The sequence below is a fragment of the Diadema setosum genome, chromosome 9 (assembly GCF_964275005.1).
Source record: "Diadema setosum chromosome 9, eeDiaSeto1, whole genome shotgun sequence".
NCBI lineage: Eukaryota > Metazoa > Echinodermata > Echinoidea > Diadematoida > Diadematidae > Diadema > Diadema setosum.
The window spans coordinates 26318902-26327106 of NC_092693.1; positions in this window are offsets into that span (position 1 = coordinate 26318902).

Below are 8205 nucleotides of genomic sequence, written 5' to 3' on the forward strand. Positions count from 1 at the left end.
AGAATTATTTCAAAAAAGACACGCGTTTGAATTTGATGCTTGAAACAATTTGGATATATGCATGTTGTGACAACAAAAGCTTTTGAGTCCACTATTCCACTATATTAATTTTTTAAATCAAACGGACATGCGCATTCTGATTTGATTCCTGAAGCCCAGAGAGCAAAAAAAAAAAAAAAAAAAAAAAAAGATGACGAAAGAAGACTGTAAAGATTTTTCTCCAAGAATTGTGTTCTTTCCATTTGATTGCTTAAATCCACGAGTCAATTCGATATGACGCAAAAGGCGGCAAACGTGACGAAATGGATTTAGCCCAGAATTTGCTTTGTATGACGATGATAGAGTTTCATGAATCTCATTTGGTTTCATTACGAATTTTGTACAATAGATTTGTCCTGTGGACTAGATGGCTCAAATGCATTAGCCAGCCTCCTGGAGACGTGTTTTACTTTCAAATGCTCAAGTATGACGAAATCGACTTAGTCCAAGATGTGCTTTTTTTTTTCATTCATGTTCCAACTTCGTTAGAGTTTCATGCATGTGAACGTGTTTACGAAAAATTTATTTGGAGTGACATGTGTTTCACTTTGCACACTTAAATGCGTCAGACAGGTCGACATAAAGGGTGACGAAATAAGACAACCATGACTATATCTTCTCTAGCGAACTATTATGTTTAGCAATTCCATAAAATCGCACAATGCACGATATGCAATATACCAAATTGGTATTCTTCATTGCACAGGAGAATACTGACGTTTTCACCAAAATGCAAAATACTTTGTATTCAAGTGCTCAAATGTATGTGGCAGTTGAACATAAACGGTGACGAAAAGAGGAGTTAACAGTGACGAAGTTGATTTACCCCACAATTTACTTTCCATTACTTTGGTTCCAGTTGAATTCATCTCATCCTCTTTTATGACGAATTTTCCACAAGTGACTTGTGCTCTCAATATGTTAAATTCTTGATATCTAACATCGAGAAGGAAGAGTTTAGGAAAGTTGTGTGCAAGTTAATCAACTTGTATATCTATGCATATTTGTATATCTATGCATATTTGTTGGCCAAATAGATTTCTTCAAATTTGGTGTCAGTTAAAAAAAAGAACATTCATAAAACATATTGAGAAATTCCCATCTGTAACAATAATGGCATATTATTATCAATTTCATGTATAAACGAAGCAAATAGTGAGTTAAATCGATTTCGTCACCCTTTTGCCGCCTTTCTTTTTTTTTTCGTTAAGTGGTACTCCAGTATGATGTATAAGGAGAGCAAATTGTGGGCTAAATCGATTTCGTCACCCTCGCCGCCTTTCCATGTAAGGATTTATACTACACTGCTGCATGCATTTAAAGAATCGAATGCAAAGCGCATGTCTTTGGAAGAGAACTTAGTTCGGATGACACATTGACAAGCATTGAAACTCCAGAAGGAAGTAGTTAGACTACATTGTATATTACAAGAGCATTTTCTTTGCTTCCATAGATTTAGTGACAATTGCCACCTCTTTCCGTCATCCGATAGTTACAACTGACTCGAAGGTTTGATCAAGCACTTGAGAGTCCGTGAATATAACGATTTTGCATATATCCTTTACCGACAATAGTGACGAAAACGATGCAGCCAGCAACATGTTTGAACAGTATACTTTTTTCTTTCGAAATGTATGCTGCTTATTTTGCAAATACATCATTCAGTTGTAAGGCAAGGGTTAGTGAAAAGGAATGTAATGTTTTCTACCAAATTGAATAAATCAAATAATACACGAACTGTTCACAGTTGAATAACATTTCGTTTAATTTTCGTTTTTATAAAATTATTATTTCAATGAAGACACAAGCATTTTACGCTTTGCTCCGTAAAGTGCTCTACCAGATACATTTTTCAAATTCATCATTTCCCTGTATGCAAAGGGTGACGAAAAAAAAATGCTGCCGAATTCGATTTAGCCAAATATCTTTATAATGCTTTATAATGCTTTTCTTTATAATGCTTCTCAATAAGAATTATTTCAAAAAAGACACGCGTTTGAATTTGATGCTTGACACACTTTGGATGTATGCATGTTGTGACCACAAAAGCTTTTGAGTCAACTTTATAATTTTTTAAATCAAATGGACATGTGCATTCTGATTTGATTCCTGAAGCCCAGAGAGTTAAAAAAAAAAGATGACGAAAGAAGGCAGGAAAGACTTTTTCTCCAAGAAACGTGTGCTATCCATTTGATTGCTTAAATCCACGAGTCAGTTCAATATGACGCAAAAGGCTGCAAACGTGACGAAATGGATTTAGCCCAGAATTTGCTCATGTATGACGATGATAGAGTTGCATAAATCACATTTGGTTTCATTACGTATTTTCTACAAGAAGTTTGTCCTGTGGACTAGATGGCTCAAAAGCCAGCCTCCCGCAGACGTGTTTTACTTTCAATTGCTCTAGTATGACGACATCGACTTAGTCAAAGATGTGCATTTTTGTAAATTCATGTTCCAACTTCGTTAGAGCTTCATGCATGTCAACGTGTTTACGAAAAATTTACTTTGAGTGACATGCGTTTGTGCACTTAATTGCCTCAGACAGCTCTACATAAAGGGTAATGAAATAAAAAGACAACCATGACGACATGGTCTCTAGCGAACTATTATGGTTAGCAATTCAATCAAATCGGACACCGCTTTGTTTTACTTCTCAAACAGCTGTAAGGGCGACGAAATCCCTTTAGCAAACGATATGCAATATACCAAATTGGTATTCTTCATTGCACTGGAAAATACTGACGTTTTCACCAAAATACAAAAAGTATGTGGCAGTTTAACATAGAGGGTGACGAAAAGAGGCGGTAACAGTGACGAAGTTGATTTACCATACAATTTACTTTCGATTACTTTGGTTCCAGTTGAATTCATCTCATTCTCTGTTATGACGAATTTTCCTCAAGTCACTTGTGCTCTCAATATATTAAATTCTTGATATCTTAACATCGAGAAGGGAGAGTTTAAAAAAGTTGTGTGCAAGTTGATTGTATATCAATGCATATTTGTTTAGACAAATAGATTTTTTTTCAAATTTGGTGTCAGTTAAAAAAAACAAAACAAATATATTGAGAAATTCCCATCTGTAACAACAGTTGGATATCAATGTCATGTATAAACGAAGCAAATAGTGGGCTAAATCAATTTCGTCACCCTTGCCGCCTTTCCATGTAAGGATTTATGCTACACTGCCTCAGGCATATAAAGAATCGAAAGCAAAGCGCATGTCTTTGGGAGAGAGCTTAGTTCGGATGACACATTGACAAGCATTGAAACTCCAGAAGGAAGTAGTAAGACTACATTGTATATTACAAGAGCATTTTCTTTGGTTCCATAGATTTAGTGACAATTGCCACCTCTTTTCGCCATCCCATAGTTACAACTGACTCGAAGGTTTGATCAAGCACTTGAGAGTACCGTGAATATAACGATTTTGCATATTTCCTTTACCGACAATAGTGACGAAAACGATGCAGCCAGCAACATGTTTGAACAGTATACTTTTTTCTTTCGAAATGTATGCTGCTTATTTTGCAAATACATCATTCAGTTGCAATGCAAGGGTTAGTGAAAAGGAATGTAATGTTTTCTACCAAATTGAATAAATAATACACGAACTGTTCACAGTTGAATAACATTTCGTTTAATTTTCGTTTTATTGACCCATTTACAGTAATGACGCAAAGAATGAAAATTATTCTTTCAATGAAGACACACGCATTTTACGCTTTGCTCCGTAAAGTGCTCTACGAGATACATTTTTCAAATTCATCATTTCCCTGTATGCAAAGGGTGACGAAAAAATACAATGCTGCCGAATTCGATTTAGCCACGAGTACGCTCAAATATCTTTATAATGCTTTACTGTTACCAGCAATGCTTCTCAAAGTGCTATACTAAGAATTATTTCAAAAAAGACACGCGTTTGAATTTGATGCTTGAAACAATTTGGATGTATGCATGTTGTGACAACAAAAGCTTTTGAGTCCACTATATCAATTTTTTAAATCAAACGGACATGCGCATTCTGATTTGATTCCTGAAGCCCAGAGAGCAAAAAAAAAAAAAAAAAAAAGATGACGAAAGAAGGCAGTAAAGATTTTTTTCTCCAAGAATTGTGTTCTTTCCATTTGATTGCTTAAATCCACGAGTCAATTCGATATGACGCAAAAGGCGGCAAACGTGACGAAATGGATTTAGCCAAGAATTTGCTTTGTATGACGATGATAGAGTTTCATGAATCTCATTTGGTTTCATTACGAATTTTGTACAATAGATTTGTCCTGTGGACTAGATGGCTCAAATGCATTAGCCAGCCTCCTGGAGACGTGTTTTACTTTCAAATGCTCAAGTATGACGAAATCGACTTAGTCCAAGATGTGCTTTTTTTTTCATTCATGTTCCAACTTCGTTAGAGTTTCATGCATGTGAACGTGTTTACGAAAAATTTATTTGGAGTGACATGTGTTTCACTTTGCACACTTAAATGCGTCAGACAGGTCGACATAAAGGGTGACGAAATAAGACAACCATGACTATATCTTCTCTAGCGAACTAGTATGTTTAGCAATTCCATAAAATCGCACAATGCACGATATGCAATATACCAAATTGGTATTCTTCATTGCACAGGAGAATACTGACGTTTTCACCAAAATGCAAAATACTTTGTATTCAAGTGCTCAAATGTATGTGGCAGTTGAACATAAAGGGTGACGAAAAGAGGAGTTAACAGTGACGAAGTTGATTTACCCCACAATTTACGCATTACTTTGGTTCCAGTTGAATTCATCTCATCCTCTTTTATGACGAATTTTCCACAAGTGACTTGTGCTCTCAATATGTTAAATTCTTGATATCTAACATCGAGAAGGAAGAGTTTAGGAAAATTGTGTGCAAGTTGATTGTATATCTATGCATATTTGTTGGCCAAATAGATTTGTTAAAATTTGGTGTCTGTTAAAAAAAAGAACATTCATAAAACATATTGAGAAATTCCCATCTACAACAATAATGGCATATTATTATCAATTTCATGTATAAACGAAGCAAATAGTGAGTTAAATCGATTCGTCACCCTTTTGCCGCCTTTCTTTTTTTTTTTTTTTCGTTAAGTGGTACTCCAGTATGATGTATAAGGAGAGCAAATTGTGGGCTAAATCGATTTCGTCACCCTCGCCGCCTTTCCATGTAAGGATTTATGCTACACTGCTGCATGCATTTAAAGAATCGAATGCAAAGCGCGTGTCTTTGGAAGAGAACTTAGTTCGGATGACACATTGACAAGCATTGAAACTCTAGAAGGAAGTAGACTACATTGTATTTTACAAGAGCATTTTCTTTGGTTCCATAGATTTAGTGACAATTGCCACCTCTTTTCGTCATCCGATAGTTACAACTGACTCGAAGGTTTGATCAAGCACTTGAGAGTACCGTGAATATAACGATTTTGCATATTTCCTTTACCGACAATAGTGACGAAAACGATGCAGCCAGCAACATGTTTGAACAGTATACTTTTTTCTTTCGAAATGTATGCTGCTTATTTTGCAAATACATCATTCAGTTGTAAGGCAAGGGTTAGTGAAAAGGAATGTAATGTTTTCTACCAAATTGAATAAATCAAATAATACACGAACTGTTCACAGTTGAATAACATTTCGTTTAATTTTCGTTTTATAAAATTATTCTTTCAATGAAGACACAAGCATTTTACGCTTTGCACCGTAAAGTGCTCTACCAGATACATTTTCAAATTCATCATTTCCCTTTATGCAAAGGGTGACGAAAAAAAAAATGCTGCCGAATTCGATTTAGCCAAATATCTTTATAATGCTTTATAATGCTTTTCTTTATAAATCTTCTCAATAAGAATTATTTCAAAAAAGACACGCGTTTGAATTTGATGCTTGACAAACTTTGGATGTATGCATGTTGTGACCACAAAAGCTTTTGAGTCTACTTTATAATTTTTTTAATCAAATGGACATGCGCATTCTGATTTGATTCCTGAAGCCCAGAGAGTTAAAAGAAAAAGATGACGAAAGAAGGCAGGAAAGACTTTTTCTCCAAGAAACGTGTGCTTTCCATTTGATTGCTTAAATCCACGAGTCAGTTCAATATGACGCAAAAGGCGGCAAACGTGACGAAATGGATTTAGCCCAGAATTTGCTTTGCTTATGTATGACGATGATAGAGTTGCATGAATCTCATTTGGTTTTATTAGGAATTTTCTACAAGAGATTTGTCCTGTGGACTAGATGGCTCAAATGCATTAGCCAGCCTCCCGGATACGTGTTTTACTTTCAAATGCTCAAGTATGACGAAATCGACTTAGTCCAAGATTTGCCTTTTTTTTAATTCATGTTCCAACTTCTTTATAGCTTGATGCATGTGAACGTGTTTACGAAAAATTTACTTTGAGTGACATGTGTTTCACTTTGTGCACTTAAATGCGTAAGACAGCTCTACATAAAGGGTGATGAAAAAAAAAAGACAATCATGACGATATCTTGTCTAGCGAAATATTATGGTTAGCAATTCAATCAAATCGCACACCGCTTTGTTTTACTTCTCAAACAGCTGTAAGGGCGACGAAATCCCTTTACCAAACGATCTACAATATACCAAATTGGTATTCTTCATTGCACAGGAGAATACTGACGTTTTCACCAAAATACAAAATACTTTGTATTCGAGTGCTCAAATGTATGTGGTTGTTGAACATAATGGGTAACGAAAAGAGGCGGTAACCGTGACGAAGTTGATTTACCCCACAATTTACTTTCCATTACTTTGGTTCCAGTTGAATTCATCTCATCCTCTTTTTTGACAAATTTTCCTCAAATGACTTGTGCTCTCAATATATTAAATTCTTGATATCTAACATAGAGAAGGAAAAGTTTAGGAAAGTTGTGTGCAAGTTGATTGTATATCTATGCATATTTGTTAGCCAAATAGATTTCTTCAAATTTGGTGTCAGTTGAAAAAAAAAAAATCATAAAACATGCTGAGAAATTCCCATCTGTAACAATAGTGGCATATCAATGTCATGTATAAACGAAGCAAATAGTGGGCTAAATCAATATCGTCACCCTTGCCACCTTTCTTTTTTTTTTTTTCGTTAAGTGGTACTCTTGTATGATGTATAAGCAGAGCAAATGGTGGGCTAAATCGATTTCGTCACCCTTGCCGCCTTTCCATGTAAGGATTTACGCTACACTGCTGCATGCATTTAAAGAATCGAATGCAAAGCTCATGTCTTTGGAAGAGAACTTAGTTCGGAAAGGAAGTAGTGAGACTACATTGTATATTACAAGAGTATTTTCTTTGGTTCCATAAATTTAGTGGCAACTGCCACCTCTTTTCGTCATCCGATAGTTACAACTGACTCGTCTTTTTGATAAAGCACATGAGTTTTTGATCAAGCACTTGAGAGTACCATGAATATAACGATTTTGTATATTAACTTTACCGACAATAGTGACGAAAACGATGCAGCCAGCAACATGTTTGAACATTACTCTTTTCTTTCGAAATGCATGCTTGTTGCGACAAAGATTGTCGCCCCGTCAAAGCTTGTCGCCCCCGGCTCGGGGCGACAATCTTTGACGGAGTCGGCGTCAAAGATTGTCGCCCAGTCAAAGATTGTCGTCTGGCGACAATCGTTGACGCTTGTGCAGTTCCTAATTGTTGACCTCGATGGCGACAATTTATGATGGTAGAAAAATTGTTGCGACAAAGATTGTCGCCCCCGGCTCGGGGTGGTTACTCCGGTGTTATGCTTTGGTGGGATGGGTGTGACTGGTAAGTTATGCGTATATGTGTGTGTGTGTGTGTGCGTGTGTGTGTATGTGTTAGTGTATATGATGGAAGAATGTGTTTATTATGTCAGCGTATGTGTTTTGGCTGCGCGTGGGGAGGGATAAGCTGTTGCTGGCATAAACGTTATTGATTTTATCAGCAGCTTTGAGTTTGATGAGTTTGACGGATTTGTATATGAATTCGTAGTGGTGCTTGCGTGCGGGCGGATGCTGCTTTTATGCATACGGTCAATTATGTCTTATGTATCAACATTGGGAAGTCGTTTCATCAGGAAGGAAGGTGGCATCGGTTCGGGTGTGTGTGTGTGTGTGTGTGGGGGGGGGGTTATATTTCGTTATTGCG